The sequence below is a fragment of the Meleagris gallopavo genome, chromosome 6, assembly GCF_905368555.1.
Source record: "Meleagris gallopavo chromosome 6, MGAL_WU_HG_1.1, whole genome shotgun sequence".
In the NCBI taxonomy this organism is placed as follows: Eukaryota; Metazoa; Chordata; class Aves; order Galliformes; family Phasianidae; genus Meleagris; species Meleagris gallopavo.
Window position 1 is genome coordinate 30,366,263 of NC_139409.1, and position 24,448 is coordinate 30,390,710.

Below are 24,448 nucleotides of genomic sequence, written 5' to 3' on the forward strand. Positions count from 1 at the left end.
CGGCACAGAGAGACAAGACCTAGCCAGACTTTTCCCAGAGGCATGCAACACAATGACAGAGGCAAACATCAGAGATTGCAACAAGGGAAAATTTGTCTAGATAAAAGAGACTTTTTTCCCCTGTGAGGACAGGTTGCCCAGGTAGGCTGCAGAAGCTGCAGGACCAGGGTTATTCAGAGCCCACCTGGGCAGGACCTGAGCTGCCTGGCCTACTGAGCCTGCTCTGAGCAGAGATCACTGCCAACCCACGTTGGTTTGTAACTCACACAACTGTGCTTCCAATTTTAATTACTCACAAATTATGTGTGATGTAGGAATGAATTCATACTTCATTCACAAACAAAACAATCTTTAGGATGCAATTACTCTGTTTTACCTAGTAAGAACAGGAAAACAGATAACTGTAGTAATTCTGGTAATATACATTGACATATAAGTATTTCTTTGAAGCACTGTAGAGCATAAACACCTTAGCAGTATTACTAGTTGTTACTAGTTAGCTGTTACTAGTAACCGTTACAAATTAAGTACTGATTCATCGGTGGACTTACAGCTGCTAAGACTGAAGGACAAACTGCTCCTTACAGGAGAAAAACAAGGTTTTTCTTGCCCTAATTTCCCTATCCTGGTCTCCTTACTGTCCCTGATCTCATCCAGCTAGTGCCTGTGTACGCGTATGCAACCGAGAGCTTCCCAGAAGTTCTTCAGACCAAGAGCACAATTTCACAACAATTTAGACCCATTTGAGTCACAGCTACATTTCTGTCTGTAAACTGAACTTCAAAGATAAGGTGTAGAATAAATTAATAAATTAATCCATGTATCATTCAAAGCCAGATACCATGTGAATATCACATGGGTGGATAGCTAATGATAACCCATCCTGTCAGCATGGAACTAAAAATACCTCCGCTGTCATTAACAAAAGAAAAGCAGCTGAATCAATGCCTTTAGCACAGTTGATCTAGAAAGACTCCTGATCTGAAGGGCATAACTGAAGCCTCTTGCATTCACAAATAAGACAATTAAATTCTTTGTATTTCACCGACATTGTTTTAAAACTGTGGAAAGTATTATCTTTGTATAAAAGGAACATTTTGTCTCCATAAATGAAAAGATCTTGTGAACAGCTTGTTCTGTATCCAAAAGGTCAGCAGTTCATTCTGTTGCACATCTTTTGTTAGCTACAACGCAGCTATTAAAGTCGGAGGTTTCACAAACATTTATTTGGAAGCTACATTTCTTGGAGACAATAACCATATCTAACCTCCTATTCTAGTTCTTGACCAAACTATGTGCAGTGGTGCTCATCAAGTCAAAGATACAGTTAGAACAGATTATTTCCACAGAATCTTTCTATTCTTTTTAGGTGATATCTTAGTTTCAGCAATAGATAGCCACGCATTCAGAAAAGAGGTGAAGTACTTGCTGAAAAAAAACTGTAAGGCTTCTCAATAAACATTTGCAATTGTTCAAAATACTGTGACTTCATCACACTAGCTGGTGTTAAAATATCAGTATAAAAGTTTATTTCTAATACCTGATCAACTTTACCCATTATAGACACCCGATCATCGCATGCCTATTTAAAATGCTTCCAGGACACCAAAGTGTTAGAGTAGCAAGAAAGGCTGGGTTTGCTATGACTTTATTTTTTTCCTTAAACATTTTTTGCAGTAACTGTGCTACAAATATCACTAATGCAATTCTTTAAAAAAAAAAAAAAAAAAAAAACAATGAAGATTAAAATTGTATTTCTTTTCCTTTTAAATGGAAAGGCTAAAAAGAAAAGTCCTTAAATACTGATTCATGTAGCTTGCATATGGGCTGGATCTCTACAAATTGCCTTTTAACTTGTTTAGAAATGTATACCCTAAAGGAATGTTTTGAAGAAAAAAGGTCTAGACTGTACATGTAGACCGTTAATAGCATCAGTCATCTGTTAAACTGCTTTAACAAGTAAGCAATGAAAGTGCTTTTGCTAGATTAAATATCTATTGCCAAACATCATCTAAAGACTTTATGGTAATACTCATATTTTAAAATGTCTCTACCAACTTGTATGTACTTCCCCAAAGTACTACTTATCACTGTAGTTCACTCCATATTTTCTTCTCAAATGCACCATAAGTTATATAATTCCAGAATGGCTTTATATGCCACAACAAAGGGACAAAAACTAAGTATGAACTAATTCTTGAAAAATAATTTGTCCAACATAAACAGATGCACACTTCTCAAATGCTTTTGAAGATGTGCTCACAATTAATTATTTCCTGGTCTCAATGTGTAAACACAGAGAAAGACTACATGAGACAATTTATTCACAGCATTTTATTCATTCTGGCTACTAATGGACACTTATAGCAGTAAACTTCAATGAGTTAGAGCTTTAAGCATAGCAGCTCTTAATAAGTATGAACAGAAGTTATCTCAGGGTTTTCCTGTTTAGTTTTGGTTGATTTAAGAGTTAAAGAAAAAAGAAGAAGGAAGGAATGGAGGGAAGAAGGAAGGGAGGAAGGAAGGAAAAGAATTGAAAAGAAAAAAAGAAGAAGAAAAAAAAAAAGAAGAAAAAAAAAGGAAAAAAAAAGGCAATTCTAGTCATCATTAATTATTTACAGTGCACCACACTGCCATACAGAATGGGGATGAAGTACCTCAGCTTTTAAATTTTATTGTTCTACATCTCTGTTTCTGCATAAACTGGTGGCCTCCTTCCCCATTCTTCCTATAGAAAAAGTTTTTCTGGTGTTCATAGCATTCAGGGAGAATTAAAACACAGTAATGGTTGACAAAGAAAAAATGCTTCCTATGGAGGAAAAGTATTTCTTCATGCAGAAGAGTGTGATGTTATTTTTTTAATTTCTCTTCTTCATGAATTTTTTATGTAATCATTTTCTCTTAGCCATCAATCTAATTTTTCTATACTCCGCACAGTTTTCCTTTATTTGGTTAAGCAATTATTACGAAGTACACAGCCAGCTTGCAGCTACGGAATATTTCATTCCAAAGACAATTTCAAGCATTTTAAACTTCATTAAGACATGCAACAGAAACAGCATGAATTCAATGGACTACTGCTCCTGCAGCTCTTTAGGGGCAGCCTTAGGCAGTAACCTCAGCACTGAATGTGTGCTCTCAGTATCATATCATAGGCATAAAAATAACAAAAAAGAAAGCATCGTGCTTCCTCATTATTAAATAATCAATTCACGTCAGCTTCTGCTGAGACAGTTTCTCATGGGCTCATCCTTCACCCAGGTGAAGCATAGACACCAACTTCACTGGCAGCTGTTAGTACCACATTTCCAATCTTTCTGCGGTATACAGGTCCTTCTGCAACACGCATGCAGGGTGGGTGAGGAATGGAAAGAGTAGTATATAGACATGGGATGTTCCAGTGCATGAGGATTTCCCAGGGAACATTTGCATTTCCCAAGGAACATCTGCTTTCAGTCAGCAACTGGAGGAATCAGCAATGCATTTACAAGGGAAACTGCAGCTGAATTGCATGGGCATGGTGATGGGAGACAATGGCAACAATGGTGTGTTTGACTGGGAACACGGATTTGGAATACCAGAAACAATAAATTTATATATTCATATAATTAGGTGAACACCAAACTGCATCTTACCATGTACTTCCAAAATCCAGAGAATTTCCCGCTGCTTTCCATGTGCCCACTTTCCTGACCAGATCATACCCCTTTTCTCTGGGGGGTAACTTTAAATATTTTGGAGTTTGTCCTCAACATGAGGGTATATCTTTACATATGCACAATTTTAAATGGCAGGAGTATAGAATGGGATTGTCACAAGGGTTTACACATTAAATTTTATTTCTTAGTGGTTGATCTACTCTCTCCTTCACAGTCTTCTCTAGGCAGGGTATTAATTACCAAGGCTTAGAAAACAAATTAATAAACAGCTGTAGCCTGACACCTTCCGTTGTACGTATTTAGCTAACCAGACAGGCAGTATATTTTATGTCATCGCTGTGTCCAAGAGCTGTGAGCTATTCTCAAATATGGACATTCATTTAAACTAGCACAGTGGTACAAGGCATCAGGAGCACTCTGACATTTAAAAAAATAATTTGTTACAGAAGTATGGAAAGAGACTTAAGCCAAAGGAAATGTCTTTGTTAAATGAAACAAAAGTTAAATTATTTTTATTAAATTAATTTGTTTGAGAAATTTTTAGAAGTAAACATTCAGTTTGGCCAGCACATAAAATGAGTAAAGAAGAAAAATGAGCAGAGAAATATTCCAGTGCTACAAATATTTACACTTAACTACTTATCAAACAACTGTACGTCCGTGTATTACTTACTAGTAAGTAATAGCGCATCATTCTCTTTAGACCAGCAAAGTTAGAACAATGTTGTATACATATTTGCATTACATGTTCAATAGATCAAACTGTTCAGAGTACACCTATTGCTCAATTGCTAATATTAGACACCCCATCCAGCTTAGCCAGATATAACTGCTCCTAATACCAGCACTGAGTCATTAATCCCTTTACACCCACAAGAAGAGATAACTCGAAGACAAAATCCAGTTTGTCCTGGATTTCTGATCACACTGAATCACACAAAATAGTTTTTGTCTTGATGCTTCTCAATGGCTAACAGCAAAAATATAAAGGTCAAAACTAAGTCAAATCAGTCTTCCCACTTCCATCAGCAGATGACAAGATGCCCAGATGACAAGAAACACTTATTTTCTCCTCATATCTGACAAAAGCAATGTTTTGCATCCTATTCTTCTCACTCTATGGTGTTTCTGTTTCCATTTTCTTCTTTTTTTTTTTTTTTTATTAAATGCTTATTTAAATATTAAGAAAAAATAAATTTATGCAAAACAATCTGGCTAACAGGATTTCAATACTCAATGCATAATTTTTTAATTATGTGATTTATAAAATGTAGCTTCCTTTGTATAGAGGAGCATAAGAATACAGGTTCTGTGCATATGACTGTCTCCCTTTATCTGCTGACTGTCTACATCACATACATTTTTAGTTGAGAAGAGGACAATAACAGTGAAATCTGTTAAACTGTAAAGCAAAACTACTAATCCAGTTTATTAGAAAATTTATTATCATTCTGAATCCAAATCTCTGACACTTTGCACTCTACAAATCCAGTGTGAATGGTTGTGCAAGAATGACAGAAAGATTTGAGGTTTTTTTAGATTTGTATTAAATCGGATTACATGAAAATATAGATAAAGCCTTTTTCCACTTTATGCAAAGTAGATGTTCAGCTTTCTCTGAGGATTTGCCGGGGGAGGCCAGATCTGGATGAAGAAGGGAAAAAAAAAAAAAAAAAAAAAAAAAAAAAGCAGTTGTCATATACTCATATTGAGTATATATATATTGATATATATATATAGGATATGACAAAGTAGAAAGGTGAAGAACTCATTTGTTGAACTAAACATTTTACTCTTCAAACTATCTTCCCTCCAAAGCAATGGAATCACTAAATGCTCTTACTCTCAGTTTACCTCTCATTCTTATAAATGTATGATGATATAAGAGAAGATCATAAAATCTCCTTTGCCCTGAAGCACATTCAAACCTGAGTATGAAGTATTTGGTGTGCGGGAGCTCCAGCAGCACGAACTGTGAATGGGAGTTACACACACATTTCTCAGACATCAACACAAACTCTGGTTTTGTGCAGGAATTAATTTCTTTGGTGCTCTGTAAGGGGAGGGTGGGGGGGAGAGCGTGGAGGGAGAAAGATGTGCTTTAGACAACATACAAAAAAAAACCCAAAACTATAACCCTTCAGCCATGACAATTCTTATTTGCAGTTATGGCAAAGACAATGGTATGAACATATGGTTGGCTCCAGTCATCTCTTTATGTTAATGGATTAATCAGTGTAAGCCAGTACTGTGAATTTAAAAATTGCCAACAACTTCAAACTTGGCTCTTATTTGCATTCACTGTGTCATCCTTACTTTGTAGAACCAGCCACGTTCCTTTAGCATTTAGTGAGGCTCATCCCTCAGAGTATATTTGAAAAACATTAAAAAGTTGGACTTAATAATGTTGATGTAGCTTGTGAATTCAAGACACACACTAGCAAGTTGTGGGATTTTTGTTGTTCTTAATTCTTTAAAGAAAATAATAGTAGATAGGTTTAGCAATGCCATAATGTTCAGAAACAGTTAAAACTTGCATCTCATTAAGCACAAAAGCAGCCCTATGAGATAGGGTTACAGCTGGGCAAACAGACAGATGAGATCCCTGTGCTTGAGTAAAATGGATGCTGATTGCCTACTGTTCTGTAGGGAATAGACACTTTTTTGCTATTTTGAATATGCACTTACTGACTTCAAATTAAACTAGATGAGAGCTACAGCAATGCATTTGCAAGTTTTCCTGCCTCTCAGTGCTGAAAGCTCTTAAGCTTGATAAATTCTTTGTCATTCTTCCTACTCCTTTCCACAAAACGTGAAAAATTATAATCACACCTCAAGGCTGCTACACAGAGCCTTTTTGGTTCACATAATACTATGCAACGCTCTGAAACCCTTCAGCAATGCAAATGCCTGTCCAGTAGCTGTAGGTAGTAATCAGAAAGTTGCTTGTTCTGCAGAAATGGAAAAGCGATTTGAGGGCAACTCCTTTCAAAGACAGAAGTTTCTCAATAATCTGTAATTCCACAGCAAATTTACTAAAAATGTCAGGATGTCTCTGAGTACCAACAGTAAATGCAAACTGCTATCATTACTATCTGATCCAGCAAGATACCACTTGTTTCAGAGAGGGTGACGAGTGGTCCCAAATCCCCCCCCTTGCATTCATTCAGCAGATGGCATTGACACTCAGAACCTCACAGGATTAGCCCTTAATCCAAAATCAGACACTCTGAAAATGCTACGCCACCACGGACACAGCATGAAGCAAAAACCAAAAATTATGCTGAAGAAGAAAGGTCAATAGAAAAAGGAACATCAATATGTAATTTGCTGCTAATGTATTAAAACAATTATAGTAGTTATGTCATCTGGCCACTGAAGTACCGAGAAATCAATGCACAAAAGAATAAAGAGCAAGACATTTATTTCTGGCATCAGGTTAGGAAAAGAAAATACAGAAGGGCAAGATATTTAACCTGTACAACCAGAATTTTTATCAGAGCACAAAAATCAGAAGTAGGAATAATTTCTAAGGTCATCTCCCAGTGTATTCTGGCAGTGTTTTAACATCTGCAAAATGAATCAAAACATTCTGTCTGGTAAGGTCAAAGATCCTCCTAAAGTTGCATTCCAGTTGCTGCCATCACACATATTGAAGAAGCTTCATATGTTGTTAGAAGGACAAAAAGCCGTGAAACCACAGGCAGAGAGCAAATGTCAGACTTGTCTAGCTTTAATGAGGCACTAATTTTTTCATATAGACATCTGAAGCTTTTTTTTCTTTTTTTTTCTTCAGGTAGGATGGAGCAGTGATTAATGTGCAGCTATAATGGTCTGGGTTACTTGAAGTTATTGGACAAATCTACAATGCCTTATACATTTAAAAGTATTAGAAGCAGTGCCCATAGCTGTCAGCCTAAGATATTGCTGCTTTTTGTTGTTAAAAAAAAAATCCCTTGCTACTGCAAGTAAAACACCCAAGCTTTCCATGCAGTGAATCTTCAATTGTAGAAAATTGAGATATTTAAAGGTATGTGCAAAGTACTCAGGGCAGCCTAGTAGCAGAAAGCAGCCAGTCCTTGTTCACATCAGCAATCTCCTGAAGTACTTCAGGGTAAAAAAACCACCATCTTCTCTTTCCATTGATTGTTTATAATAAGCCAGCCAGGCCAGGAGTGCCTGCAGCAACATGATGGAAGATAAAAGATTTAATGGTTCTCTTTCATCCTTCCGCCCGCAGCCAGCTGCCTGTGGGGCAGAGGAGATAGGCATGCAGCAGTAACAGCACAGCGTGCCCACACAGCCCTCACTTGTGCTTCACCTCCAGCAGGCACACAGTCCATCACCCTGATCCCAAAAGTCAGACAAGCAAACACACCGCAACTTTCTTCTTTTTCTCTTCTTTCACCTGGACTTTTTTGTATACCTGCCATCACCCCCACCTCCAGGCAGCCAACGGGATGCAGTACCCTCTAGTCCGGATCCTCTATGCCACCAAGCCCAGGTGATACTGAGAGCTGTCATTGCTCTGCAGGGACCTTTCACTGCCTGTAAGCATCACTACCCATCCCAGGCAGCACTCACCAGCAATGCAGTGTAGGGGCTGCACCACCTGCCCCTGTAAGCCCCGTCATACCAATGGGTGCGGTAAGGCTCCTGTGCCTTCTCCCAGGTCCACTGGCTCAGTATGCACTTGAGTTTAAAGGGAATGCTAAAATTAGATGGGGCATTTGACTTTCAGAAAGTTAATAGAAAGTAATATGTACTTAATCTAATATGTACTTTTCATCCGTGCTGTCCAAAACTCATTGCACTGAGAAAGAACCAGGTCTCAAATTCAACATGTCCTTCTCTTTGTTGAGCTGGAAAACCTTCTCTTGGGGAACAGTGACCTTCAGATCTGATATGCTATATAAATACATAAATACTGTCATCTCTGCTTGCCGATTCTTTATTTTTGATCTCCAACTTGAGATACTTTAAGAAGACTTAAACTGCAGAGACATTTCTAAGCACAGGAATCCAAATTTTCTGTTGCTGACCCCCATACAACATATACTAAAAAATGAATAATTTTAAAATCTTAATTACCAATATCTTCATATGCAGAACATGTTAAAGTTACTGCCACTTAAATTTTTAAAGTAGTGCTAATGAAGGCTCAAAAGTACACAGCATTTGGACAATATCCAGTCCAGTGGATTGCAGTGACAAGCACAATATAGTAACCACGGGATAAAAGCCAAATGCCACTTAGAAATGCCACATCTCAAGCTCTGCAGGTTGGTGCAATACCTTGGATTCAGTGCGCAGCATTATCCTCATAACCACTGCTAGCTGCTTTCCATACCAACTGGAGCACTAGGTCCCTGGAGGGACAGAAATGTACAGATCTGCTCTGTGTATTTTGAAAAGTGTTTAGCAAGAAACTTTGATCCATTATTTTTCCCCTACAAAGAAGCACTGGGAAATTTCTTTGTGCTTCAGCCTGGGGAAGGAGATATAAGAAGAATCTTGTTTGCCCCTGGGACCTGAATTATCATAAATATGCTAAACAGTGAGCTCCACAACATGTGGCACTAGAGCATGTGCTGCAAACAGTGCACATGCCTGCCTTCCTTCCTCTCCCCAGCATGTTCCCATGGGATGAAACCCCAGAGATAAGTATCAGAGCACCCAGAGGAGAGCTGTGGTTTGTCTCTCCATGTGGTAAATGGGCTCCAGAAAAAACCCATACACGTCATGGTGGTGGTGGTGAAACACATTGCATTGCATTGTAGACTTACATACACTATATATATGTGCCTAAATAATGAAACTGAAATTGCACTTGGTATGCTGAGACACCCAAATCATTCCAGTGACTGGTTAACACTAAATTAAAGACAGTAATTAAAGACAGCTTTTCTCCTTTGATCACTGACAATTACAATACAAGACAGCATGTTTTTCAATATCTAACAACTTCAAACCAAAGGATTTGTCAGTACAACCTTGTCCTGACAGCAGAATGAAAAAGAAAGAAAAGGTTCCTGCCTGCACTCCTTAAAGATCATACAGGGCTAAGACAAAAGACAAACAGATGTTATCCCTCATTCAGCTGCTTGTGAGCATCATAATACTTTCATGGCTGTTTTATTCCCAGCAGCAGAAAGGTGCTGCTGTGCAGCAACCTCTGGCTGCTTGCATACATGGTCACTGAGTGTTACACTTTTAAAAAAGAACATCTTTATTTCCACAAATTTCAAATAATGTGTCTCACTGGGGAGTTCAGTATTAGGTCTTTGACTCAGCTGTACCATAATTACTCAGGGATTTTATTTGATGGCTTTGCTTATTTCAGTTAAATAAATCTGAGATATTAAGCAATTACTGGATGAAAGCCCAGTAGGATCATTTTCTAAAGGTAACTACTCAATTTTGTCATTATTTTAGAATTTGTTTTTGTGCTACGTCATTTAATTACAAAAACTACACTAAGAAAACAATTCTGGGATAAATACAACTTTGCACTTGGAAAAGAAAGAAAAGAGCTATACTGTACAAGTCTTAACTAGGCCCTGTAACTTTCATGCACACCTGTGAAACATCTAACAAGAGATACAGTTTGTACTCTGTAGAAATCGTTTGGTCAGTATCCTGCTTCATCCCTGACCCTGCCAGCTGTTCTATGGACTTCCATGGGGCACAAAGGATTTTCTCTGGCTTAGACGAAAACTGTGCCTTCCATGGCTTAGGGACTGTATTTCACCAACACACACCTGGCAGTGATTAGCTCTCAGTGCCATCTCCCATTTCTACAGCTCATCGATCCAAGGTATCATGCATGGGACGCCAGAGCATTTGGCCTCCTGCCAGTGAGCCAAAGCCATCAAATTTATCAAGTTAGATAGCAAACCCAATGTAAAGTCCCTTTTGCTTTCAAAATTGTAAGCCCTTTTCAAATCAAACAGGCTAGCAGTGGCACAATTTCTACAACACCTTTACTGCTATTATCAACATAATAAAGTTACCATCTTTTCCTTCAGACTTCCTTTTCTCCTGTTTCTTATGAGAATACCATTCACAGAACTGAGCTGTCCACCCAACTGCCTGCCACTCTTGCTTTTCTCTTGCCCCTGGAATTTTCAAATCTGTTGGCAAATTTCAACCAAATTTGAGAGAGAGGCTGCAAATTCTCAAAGATACCGTGCTTCTACAAGTAATGAAAGTAAGTGCATGTGCAGTAATTTGCAGAGACACATTACTCTCTCATTCAAGAAAAGGCTGCACATAAGCAAAGTTATGTTTTCAGACATAAACCAGCTCAGCCAAAAGAGACAAAGCCAGAGCACCTCGAGCTGCTCCTGTTTCTTAGACCAAAATATACCATCTCCAACATTAGGACTAGCAGCATCACCACGATATATTCTGTGCTTGAAATTCTGCAAACTGTATCCACAGCCAGTTCCTCTAACAAGGCATCTTGCTGCTGCTGTTCTCATCTCTGCTGCACCACACTGCTGTGCAGTGTCCTGGCAGAGCATAGGGATTTTCTGGGCAAAGCATTGCCTCTTACTTTATGCTTGCACAGCACCAGCCAAAGGCTCTGTGACTGCTGAATGCCCATAACACGGAAAATGACAACTCACAATGTCTTTCTGCATTTCTTTCTGTTCATTAAACTGCTTTGATTATTCAGTTGTTCATTGAGGCCAACCATAAAAATCTTGTTGTAATTTTTCCTCATATCATTCCTAAACTATTCTAGAGAAAATCAGCAATTACGTGATCACTATCTCCTACATTCACTGGCCCATGGGCACAGGCTGAGAGCCTATAGCTTCTTTCAGCTGACATACCAGTGAGTGTGCATTTAATTTTAATAAGAATCCCTGTAGGAGAAGGTAGCAAGGCATCTTAGAGGAAGGCTCTGAGGATTACACATAACTCTTCAGCTGGCTAAGTACCTCCTATATAAGAGCATATATTTAAAAGCACTTTTCCAAATCGGCTTTTAGAAACACATCAGCAACTACAGCAAATACACAGGAGTCGGAATCAATTCGACTAGGAGCGGCTGTTTCAAAGACACAGCAGCCGCAGCCCACATCCCAAAAGGACAATGAAGTACAATATGCAAGCTCATTTAATCACTGTATCCAATTACATGCAGGAATAAATCACCGCACACATGCCTATGTCTGAATTTTAAAAAGTAAATAAATCATGAATAGTCACACCGAAAGCTGTGAGCCTCTGGATTCACAGATTAGCAGGGGAAGTGGGGCATTTACTTCCCATTTGAAATGAAAATACCCCAAAACCCCAAAGCCACCTAATTATTTTAAGATAAATACAAAAGCTGACATTTTTTTGCTCAGCTTGAGGCTTGAAAGCATAGACTGACATTCTCTGGGAGTCTTCCAGACAGTGTATTTCACTACCAGTATACTATGCTGGTTGAACAATCTCAAAATATTCTTCACTTTGAGACGCAGACAATCTGCTGATCTGTAACTGTAGGCACACCAATTGCCTCTCCACCTCTGAAAATGTTAGCCCCAGATTAAACAACTTTATGATTGTTCTAAGCTACAAGTTCTGCTTTATTTTGATAACCTGAAGCACCACTACTGCACACAAATGGGCTCACTTCACACTAACTCTTTTCACAGATGCTAGAAATCCACAAGCCATATGTTGACAAACATTGACCTCAATTGAGCTTGTACATGGCCTAATAAAGGTCTTCCCCAGCCTCTCTGTCCTGATCGATGCCCAGCACTCCCTTAAGGCAGTGCTTAAGGGAGCACTTCCAAAGCTTTGGAAGAGAAGCAGGCTCTCCTGCTAGCACTACAAATAACAGGACTTTGGGCAACAGCTCTCTCATCCCATACTTACATGACAGTACTTTCTAGGAGGAACTGAATTCTCACCATTTGTCAGGAAAACCCAATACAGCAGTTTCCTGCAAAGCTAATGGCACTTTCATGTTTTTCAAAGCTTTTAGAAAACTGTTATTAAATATTTATTGCTCTTTGTAATCAAGTATATAGTTCTAACTTCCCAAATTGCATTTTACTAACCTGGATTCCCTGAACAGATTTGCAGTCCTTTAAACTGAGATGTTAAATCAAATGCCCTATGGCCCATCCGCATGTCAAAACCCTCAACTGAATATGAAGATCAGACTCATTAACACCAGCCGAATCTGCATGCACACATCAAAGAAAAAAACACAAAACTGTTTGAAATATTTGCATAAGCTCCATAAGCAATTCATAAGATGTGCCAGAAGTTTTGCCTAGGGAGATGGGTCACTAGACTGAAGACTGCAAGAAAATTTGGTTTTCAACCAGTGACACCACACAGATCTCAGGAAAATGCTGTTTTGCAGCTTTGCAACAGAAGAAGTATTTGGGGGAGCACTGAAAGTTTGGGGAACACGTGGGAACTCCATGCAAAGTGCCCTTTCCTCCTTAACCCTCCCAGGACCACGGCCCACAACCCAACAACTGCATCTAGGTGCTTGGGGGCCTCTGTCTACCTCAAGCTTCAGGTGGGAAGAGGGTAAGGAAGGCAGCTAGGAGTCTGCAGCACACAGCAAGACGGCAAGGAGATAGAGGAGCACAAGGAGAAGCTGTGGTCATCATCTTGAGAAGCTAAATATTTTTATTTACTATAACTGGGGGTTTCCATGTTTTCGGATATGCAAAACATCATTGCACTCTTACTGCTGCTACAAGAGTTTGAAAGAAAATCCCACGACAACAGAATTCTTATAAATGCTGTTTGTTTGTGGCTGGTTCTTTTTGCTGTTGTTTGTTTGCTTGCTGCTTCCAGCTTGTGGCTGTGCATCCCGTATGCTGTACCAACCGCAACAACAAAAAAATCCCGTAGACAAGGCTTGCATTGGGATGGGAAACAAATCCAACAGAGGCCTCATTATTGTATTGATGCTGGGGCTCTGATGTCATGGCTGGGAAAGAGCAAAAACAGTATCTGCGTTTCTGTTTGTAGCTGCAGCATTTCCTAGAGACCGGTCACATAGCCTAAATCCTAAGGAGTGGGTAGAGGTTATGGGAAAGTGGGCTGTTGGATCACTGAGGAGCAGGAGGGGGGGGGAGGGGGAAGGGGAAATGGCATGGAAGGATGGGGAACAGATAAAAAAGAAAGAAACTGAAAAAGCTATTAGAATTTGAGGTGTACTGGCCTCCAGCCATCCGGGGTCAGATGGCATGATTTCTCCATAATTACACCTCCAATTTCTGCCAGTTTGTATCTGCATCAAAACTCAAGTTCAAGCAAAGGAATAAAGTCACAATTCATCCCAAGTGTTGTCATGAGAAAGTGTAAGCTTTACATTATTAGCTTCCATCAAAATGAGATCCATCAGAACTGCTACTTTATTTACATTGATCCATTTCTCCCATCCTGCCACCCTCCAGTGTCTCTGTCCTCGGTGCCCTTGAAAACAAGGCAGAACATTTTCACTTCAGAGGCAGAGCACTGCTTGGGGAAGATCCCACGTTGTTTCTGAGCTGAGACAATGTCATCTCCTGATCTCAGTTCAGCTCTGGAGACACTGCGTGAGCTGCTGCCACAGTGACCACTCACACAGGTATTGTTCATCTTGTCTGAGAGATGGGACAAGCAATTTACTTCACTGCAGTAACTATGCTATTCCAAAAAGCTTTCTGCCAGCAGCAGCTATAGTCCATAAGGGCTACTGACATGCCATAAGAAACCTTAGGCTGTCAGCAATGTAATTCTATTCCTATTTCAATCTGTGAAACACTTAAAACTGACTTAAAAAACATCAAGGATTGCCTCCAATGCCAACCACGCTGACTCTCCCAAAAGGTGATACATAACCCAACAGATATCCAACTGTATCAAGCCTTCTCTTCCGAAAAAATGTAGCCATTTAAAGCCTGTCTGTGCGTCAAGTGAAATCTGTAAGCTCATAATGTTTTTGGATTTATACAAAGGGCATTCCAGTTGAATATTTACTTTTTAGATAGGCACCTGAGCTCTTGCAAAACTATTCCCACTACAACCATCTATTCCTATATCCAATAGCTGAGCTTGCAAAGTGCAAATGTGGCTGTGAGTTGCTGTTGCCACAGCTGCTCTCCCCCTTTTTTAAAGTCAGACATGGTAGAGAAAGCAGTATCCAGAGGCACAGCCAAGCTCCATTGCATGTGATAATCCAGAGCGTGCTGCAAATGTTAGTAACATAAGACAGGTAGCTTAGTAAGGTAACTATAATCACAGTTTGGCTGCAGTCAAAACTAGCCCTGCCCATGCTCATTAAAAGACTGAGGCTGCTACTTCTGTAACACCATGAGACTGCCTGAGAGGAGGGCATGCAAAGGAGTATTGTGGGGGAAGGAGGAATTAATAGCATGAGAGTAAATTTAGTGCACAGGGGGAAGAAAGCAGCTTTGAAGAATAGATTTCCTTCAGATTTTTCATCCAGAACCTCAAAGCACAGGTCCTCGGTCTACAGTGGCTCCAGCTCCCACCCTGTGGGCGAGGAATGAACACGCTCTTTATATTCTTCAGAAATTGTGAATCTCACAAAAAAATCATTGTATTGTAGCAACACAGCACTGGAAACACTGCAATTCAGGCCCTGAAGACAGTGCATGATCTGTGTTCTTGGACTCAATGATGCAACAAGTATTTCAAGATAGTTTTATGTTTTCAGCGTTCCTGCATGAAAATTTTCCCACTGTGCAAACTTCTTTCCCCAGAAATCGTTCAGAGAACCATACCCACGATTCACAACATAACAGAGAGCCAGCTTTTGGGAAGGAGTGCTTTGCTCTATTCTGCAAACAAGTTCACTCCTTAGCAGCCACAGCAGAGTGCTAACAGTGTGACAGGAGTCATTAACAACAAACAGCCCCACTTGGGACAGCAGGTGGTGAACTGCAGTGCTGTGGAGGACAAATAAAAAAAGAGTATTGCAGACAAGCGTCCAGGTTTTTTTTGCAGTCTGCAGCAGCAAGAAGCTACAGATCAGGGTTTAATAGTGAAAAGTCTGAAGAAGGAAGGAAAGGAGGACAACACTAAGTGTGAGGATGAGCAAATACTGAGAAAAGATGTGATGAAGGGCACAGTGTGTATGCGAGGCTATGTGTGAGGTTGAGAGTATCTAGAAAGTTATGTCACTTTCACAGCAAGGCTGTCCTATCCATATATTTCACATTTCAGTGTTTAAATCCACTGCTTTATAGAAATGGAGTCCAAGCTGACAGAAAACCAATACAAGCACAATTCAGACTCATTTCAGCATCTGGGTAACTTTCTGCATTATACCCACATCAACGTTGATTTTCTTGGCTTTGATAATCTTACTATTGACTACATGACGTCATTTCTCCTGCTCCTGTTTTATCCAGAGGATGAGGCTCCAATCCCCTTCAGCTGACAGGGTTTCAGCAAGCTGCTGGCACTCCATATCATAGAAAGGAACAAGTTTAACCTCACACACTTTCTGCTCTTTGCTGAGTAGGAAATGCAGTCTACATGTGCATATGAGCATGCCATAGAGAAAGGAGGACAATGTTGCTCTATACTCACTGCTCACTGTGTGCTCAGTAGAGCTGACTGCATCTGCAAGATGCAACACAGGCTGCAATGGAAGGGATCTGGTACACTTCGTCCCCAAATGATGAACAGCTAACAAACTGAGTAGACCTTCTGTACAGCATTAAGGCAGACAGAGACCCAACCCAAGTGGCTGGCATACTTCTAAGATGATAGCTCCTTTGTCAAGAGACATTTCTTTGGTACCAACAGCAGCAATTCATTTCTCATTTCTGTCCTTACAACTATCAGGCTTGGGAAGAATTTATTTCTGCTAGATTTGATGCTGATCGGCCATGCTGAAATGACTATAAGACTCAGACTAAGGAGGAAATTAAGAGGTAACATCTACTACTCTCTCATCACTAAGCATAAGCACTTTCAGTAACCAAAACCTTGCAAGAAGGTTTCATATTCCCTTTCATACTCACTTAACAACACAAGACAATCAGTAACACTCAAAAGTACCATTCTGAAAAAAGTTCCAAAGGGACATTTCTCAAACATACAAATACGTCTCTCTATAATCTCAGCTACTTAATGCACATATTAGCTTAAAGATACATTATGACCATACATTCTTCCACACACTTGAAATACTTACTCCACTGGTTTTGCTATTGATTCCTGTTATTTAGATTTCCTTTGACATTAGGGCAAAAGCTGACCTACAGATAACCAACTGTAACTCTTTAGAATCATAATGGCCTTCCAGAAATCTTACCAAATTCCCAGTGTCACAACAACTTGTCTCACAGGTACCTCGTCTAAATGTTCACATCATCCAAGTGCATAGTGCAGTACAACAAACATATTCCACCACTTACAACTTAAAGTCCTTTTCACTATCAGAAGAAAGTTATTGATCTTCACCCTAAAAATGTCTCCTGCTAGACCTGTACTTGCCAATTCCTTTTTACTTACATCATAAAGGTTATCAAAACAAATCACATTATCTATAATGCACATCTTCATAGCAAGTAATTTCACGCTAGTCTTTCATAATGTCTCCTTATCACTTTCTCACACAGCAAAACACGACAACTAGTCGTAACGAACCACAGAATTATGGGAGAAAGACTGAGGAACTAAGAATGTTGTGATCTAATCGACTAATATTTGTTGGGTAGCTTTTTCCTCTGCAAACTTGACTCAAAAACAAAGCATGAAAAATACCTGGGGCCCTAACATCTGCTGTCAAAGCTATTCTTGCACAAGGTATAAAATGTTTATTTATAGTGCCTGAAGTGTCAAGTTGCCAAAATGTGCCTCCTTGCTCCTAGGCAAACTGAAACCATGGGCCTAGTGGTTCATCCCATGGGGTGAACTCACCTTGTGAGAAGTGTTTGAGGTGATGAACTGAAAAAATGCCACCAGTATCTTTGGAGAGAGCCCTAAGCACTGACACAACAGGACATTCGTGGTTCCTGTGCTGACTTCAGGAAACCTGCAGCAGGAACACCGGGTTCATGGGAAACAGCAGTGTCTGCACACAGCACCATGGACAGGAAATATTCGTGGAGCAGGGGATTGGCTTGTAGAGCTCCCCAGTCACTGGGTTCAATGGTGCAGCATCCAGAAGCAGCATTTGTCATTCCCTACCTTTACAAGAAATTGCCCTAAACTAGTGCACAAGTGTAAAAACACCCACAAAACCTTCTCAGGCTCTGCATCCTCATTTCCCAGAAATAACTGTCTGAGCTCCTGCCAGGAGACAGCATCACAGACACATTCCGCTTGCTGGCATTTCCTATTAGCTTAGGCACCACAGCGTGTGACATGCTGTCTGTAGTGAATCCCAGACGTGGCACTCCTTCTGCAGGCTGATTCAGCTCACTAATGTGACAGAAAATAATCCCAGCAAAGGAAAAAAAACAGTTTCCTACTAAGATAGATAGATGTACTTGGCACAAGGTCAAACCAAGTATATCAGGGGAAAAGGGCTACATGGCGTTAAACAAGACGACCAATGGAGGATGTTGCCATCTCAGCAGAAGCCAGCACCTGATCTCAACCTAACTCCAGGCTCCCACTCTCCTCATCCCTGCTCTAGACACCATGGGGCCATTGGCAAAGCCATTCAGCACACTGCTACCGGCTGAGCAGCTAACTTGTGCAGTTGTCCCAGTTGAAGAAAACAGAGCCTTATCACACATGCAATTTAGAACCTGATTAATCGTGTGCAAAATGCAACATGCTGCATGCAATGCATTGTCAGATCAAGGATCCTCACAAAACAGAATCAGGTTTTGGGCAACGTCCAACAGAGGATGTCCAGAGGAAGAAAAACAAAACAGACAAACACCAACACCAAGATGACTTTCTCCCCCCTTTATACCCTGCTGACTTCCAATAATTGGCAGTGTAGACTTCCCAAACTGGAAGTTACATCCACATCACTGCAGGGATGGAATTTTTGCCAGGATTACAGCCAATTTGTCTTTAAATCCTTCCAAACTTTGGTTTCCACAAAATGCTCACAACATTGAGTCTCACTGTTTAGCTGTGCATTGTATATAATATATAATACATATTTTCTAGTTCTAAAACCAATAATGTCACTATGTTACAAAGCACTTCCTACATATAACAAACAATGAATAATCTTTCCATATACACCTTCCCCAGATAATTAATGTTCTTATAGACTGCACCATATCCCTTCTTTACAGATATTGCTTTCCTGTGCTGAACAGCCCTAGACTATTTAGTCTCAGATCTATTTAATCTATACTTGTAATCAACCTTGTTGCCCTTTTCATGCTTTTTGTAGTTCATTTATAACCTTTCTGAGCCACATAGAAGAAGGAACCATAGTATACATCTATATTACACAAAGTTATAACCATATATAACTATATAACCATAGTTACACAGTTATACAAAGGTGTAACTATGGCTTTTGCTCATCTTCTTTCCTAACTGTCCCAAATATCATTTTCCTTTTTAATCAATACTGAACAAAATTTTCCAAGAACTATTTACACCGTCTCCAAAGACCTAATTTCTGCACGATATTTGCTAATTCAGCATCTCCACTGAATATGTATAACAAGGATTCATTTTTCTCCATGTTAGAGAATTCATTACTTTGCATTTACCAAACTTGGATCTCATCTGCAAATTCATCACCCAGTTGTGCAGATTTTTGCTCCTTTTATCTTTCTTCAGCCACAGGGTTGGCTTGAGGGGGCCTGCTTCCAGCTCATATTCCCAGTCCCAATTGCCCAACTTTTATTCCTTTCATGAGGCTATTTTTGTGCTTCCTGATCTGACCTACCTTGCACAGACACCCCAGCAATCCCAGTCAGTAGGATGGCAGGACGTGACCGCACAGAAGCAGAGATAACAGGGTGTATAGGAACATAACTTTGCACAGCCACTGGAGATGAAACTATGGCATCACTTATCATGAAATCCTCAAACAGTATTATCAGCACATTTTCTTACCTCTGTCTCCACCCACACTCAGCAGCATCCCAGTCTTCTCTGGCAGCTTCTCTCCATTTTGACTGTTGACAATTTACTATAATTTTCCTTTCTCTTGGCACTATATTCCTGCGTGCCTTTCTTCCTACTGCTTTTACTGTAATGCTACAGATCTCCCAGCACAAAGTCAAAATTTGAGGATGCAGTTTTGCATGCTATTCCAGCTCCTGTGAGCAATCATGGCTCATAGAGGGATTGGTCCCTCTGTCTTCTGTCCTGCTGTCCCCCTATTTCCCACTCTGTGCTACCATCTCCCTTGGGACAGGGGCAAAGTTTGTGCTTAAGTAAACTGATCAGTCTTAACACTAACAAAAATTTAGTATTTCTTGGGCCACTGCCAAGCAAGACCAGCTTCCTGCTCAGAGCAAGCACAAAATGACAAAGCAGTCTTGACCAGCACAGCAGGACCAGTGCAACCACAGTAATGGGCTGAGGAAGGCTGAGCAGCCGCCTTCAACCACAGTGTCAGCTTACGCTGGAATAATGCATCAGTAAAATGACAATCTTACTGCCTAGACACTCCCCAAATAGAATCATTTCTTTTAATTGGCATCGCATTTTCAACCTTCCTCTACCACGGAAGCTGATTTATATGATAGATTATATGGCACTATTAGGAGTTCAGCAATTTCATATCTCAGTTCCTTTAGAAGTCTTTGGGGAGTAACACCTGATCCTGGTGATTTGTAACTATTCATTTTATTGATTTATTCTAAACCTACTTCTACTGACACTTCAATACGAGAAAGCTTAGACTCATTGTGCATGAAGAAACAGACCTGTGCAAAAACCTCCCCACATCCCTGCACACTGAGCACTGAGACAAATGATTATTTTAGCTTTTCTGATGTTGTCACATCAGTGTTGCTCCATGCAACTACTAACTCTGCTAAAGCCTTATTTCTCAGTGTGGGGCATGGCACTAATATGCACATAGTCTACTCAGTTCACCAACTTTTCCCAGGACTTTATGTTTACAGTGTCGGTCAGAATGACGACAAAAAGCATTTCAGTATGGACAAGCAGTAGAAGGTAGGACTAGAGGGTATTTACTCTCTCCATCCTAAAGGCTGGAAAATAGGATCACAAAGTGTTAGGCAAATATTTGCTCCCCTTGACATCAGTCTCTATGAATCAGACATAATCATGTTGACTTTGTGGCCATCACCAGAGTATGTTTTTAACACGTTTTATTCATCAGGAACAAAGCACAGTGTGCAAGAGTCCTAACAGCATTCTTTACAACAAAGAAACAACATCAGAAGCAATCAGACCTTTTTTTTTTTTCTTTTTTCTTGGGTTATTAAACAAAATGCAATGCCTACGAGAAGCAGAGATATATCCTTTTCTGGCATCACCATTCAGCAGCTCTCTAAACTGCATCTCCTCATACAAGACAGCACAGCTCTCCTCTCACAGGTCACACGCAGCTTCTCAGTGGGTGCCACCACCTCACACCAAAGCCCTATCTTTGGTGAAAGTGCAGAAAGAGAAGGAATTAAACAAAAGTAACCTTTACTTAAGTAGCATTTACAGTACAAATAGACGTGGTCCGAGGGCACCTCCCTCTCTGATGCAAGGGTATGATCCAAAAGCTAAAACAATCTGCATGTATGAGGGGTGAACTCTCACTAATCCCAGAACCATTTATTCACAGTCCCAGATACAATGACACAGCATGGAACAAATGTCGCCAGTCCTTCATTTCCCAATTTCAAAGATATGCAGACCATATCTACACCTTTACACATCTATTTTAGCCAGGTCATGAGAACTCATCCTCTTTTTCTGTCCCATCGATCATTATCCAAGCATTCATCACAGAATCGTGAAATATCCTAAATTGGAAGGGACCCACAAGGGTGATCTGCCATCCTAATTTCCGTGGCAGCCTGTGGGTGCGATGACCATGGTGTCATTCCAGAGGTGGTCAAACACTGAATGTTGTCACTGTGAGGCAAGAGGTATGCTCAAACAGCAACCAGCCAGAGGATACTCAAAGACCAGACCAAAAATAGCATCCAAGGAAGGAAATGTTGCTCACATCCAGGTTAGAAAAGCTTTTGCATAAGAGAAAAACTTATCTGAAAGAAATACTGCAGTCAACAGGATGGCTTTTGAGATCCTGAGACGCTAAGATTTGGCCTCTTGGAGATTACTCATTCAAATCCTGATCCTCAATGAGGATTAGCCAGGAGGCATGCCTAGCATTTTCTGCCTGGTTATTGACTTATTTCAGGGGCCTCACTGTTCAATTCTTAAACTGTGCAAGCAGCAGGCGCCCCAGTGACTCCAACAATCATAGAGATTATTCAAAAAAGTTGATAGTTATGGAAGAATTTCCAACCATGTCACAGCAGGAAACAAAAGTAATGGTTTTCTTGGAAGGTGGTATGTGACAGGCCACAGCAACCCAACAAGAAAAAAACTCCCTTTTCAGATAGAAGGCTGTAGGATTGTTAATAGCAAGTCCCCATTTACGATCCTGCCACGAGAGCTCACATGTATTACTAATAAAGTCATTACCAAAAACTTCTGTAATTAAACAGTTATTAAGTATGGCAGCTTGAAGAGTATTGCAAAACTCTGACTTTCAAGACATCTTTGCCCACAAAAGAAATCTGAACTACAGGACAATTCACGTATGCACATGGTAACATCCCCTTTAGCATCCTTAGCTGCTGTAACAGCGTTCAGTCATGTCAGAGACTGGGACTCCTCAGGATGGCTGGAAGTGCCCCCAACTCTCTATCATAGCAGATGATCTGAGAGCAGAATGCTTCAGGTATCTTACTATGGGATTAGCAGCAAATGCAGAATGCTGTGAGGCCTAGGCTAGGCACTAGTTGACTTACTGAGGAGCTCCAGGGCCTTTCTTTATTCTCAGAGCTACAAACTCTTCTGGCTGGGCCTAGAGAATAGAGAATGTCTGGACCTACTGACACGATTCAGCCATGTCAGTGGTTAGGAAGTGCTACTCCATGGCCACTCTAGCCCCAAGAGAATCCAGATGTTCTCTGTAATGACCACTGAGGGCTGCAATTATGATTCGTTATAGAAAAGGCAAGAAAACATGTGAAATGTTCCTTACTGTGAATCCATGCCAAGGATCAAACAGAACAACAGCTCCTGTGCATGAGGATGTTTAACAAATACTCTTTCCAAAATTCTATACATTTTAAATAAGCAAACCAGGTGGGGGCTGCAGGGAAAACAGGAGGCTGAAGAAGTCATCCTGGAACTGAAAACCCAGCAGCAAGAGCAGCAGCAGCTGGGTACATCATTTTCCTTTTCTGTTCCACTAAGCTATGTCTGCAAAGACGCAAACCTGTGGGTCCTTGCAACTCCACCATCCTCTGTGATGGGCCAGAATGAGCTACTTTTACTACAGCTACTTTGTTTGAGCCCTGGGACCCAGTGAGCCCTGGCCACAAAGCAGAGCAAATTGTTTCTTTCTCAGAGGAGATGTGGTAAGGCAAGATGAGGTGAGGAGACTCCAATCTACCTTTAAATACTTAGCCATCTGCTAAAAACTAGTCAAGCAGTGGCTTTAGCACTGGTTTTGAGGGCAGTTTACCAGCCCCTCTCTGTAACAATAAGAACAGGCTTACGAACTGCCTCCTGCTGACAGGAGGAAGAGAGCAAAAAGGGGAAATAAAGAAAAGGTAATACACATGAGGATGTATTCAGCACCTAATGCTTTGTGTAAGGAGTTCTTTGTACTTAAAAACACTGAAATACAATGCATAACGCTAGTGAAAGTCTCACTGTTTTTCAGCAAGATTATGAGCTTATAAAAAATAGCTGAGGCAGTCTCTAAGGGCGGGTCACTGATGTTCCTCAGTCTGCAGGCAATAAACATTCATGGGGAAACTTATTCTGGATCTAATGTTCGATCTTAAGGGCCAGCTAAGGGCCCTCCCCACACTGCCTATAGAACCAGGCTGACAGCATCCACAGAAGCAAAACAATCACAGCCTCCCTCTGCACTAAATATTAATGTCTAGGCAGACAAAAGCAGCACCACGAATACCATCATAATGCCGCTACCAGACACTCTATATATTTCTTCAGGGCATTCATGCATCTTCACTAGGAAGATGCCCATTGTCCCACATTAAACTAATGACTTGTTCCAAAAACCCAATCCTGGCACTCCTCTGGGAATCACAGATGTTATTTATATTTGCAGTCACTTAAAAGGATTAAAGTGTGTTTATTCTCAGTAATCTCATTTGTAGAGAGAGACATATGCAGGCACCAGGAGCATGCACGTGAACCCTGCTGGGGAGCAATGGAACGCTGGGCTCCATGCACAGTCAGTGCCTCTCTCAGCTCCTTGGGATGTGGGACCCGGGGAGCTCTCAGCAGTCCCTCCGTTTCATTAAGCTCTATGGGAATTGCAGGCGCTCCTGATGAACTGCTACAGGAGCTCCGGTGACAGCGAGCCATGTATGGAGCCAGGAGATCCCACTGAAAATTAAACTGCATGTCAAGTAGCCCGATCAATATAATCATTGCTCCGGGCTGGAACAAATTGCAATGTCTGGTTGAAGACACATAAGTACAGCATCAGCTTTACAGCGTTAGGAGGAAATTTATAAGCCGCACTTGAAGAACGCGCCGAAGCGGTGGCAAATCGAGCGGCAGCCCGGAGGCTGAAGCCGAGTGCCGGGCTGCGATGGGGGCTGCGGGCCCGGGGACGGCACCCGCTCCGCTCC

General features: G+C 40.7%; 1 protein-coding gene across 4 annotated transcripts in view; it reads right to left on the reverse strand.

Annotated features, from left to right (window-relative positions):
- Positions 1-24,448, reverse strand: part of RAPGEF5 (Rap guanine nucleotide exchange factor 5) — a 150,855-nt gene that overhangs the window by 35,527 nt on the left and 90,880 nt on the right. The gene's annotated exons all lie outside the window — the stretch shown is intronic.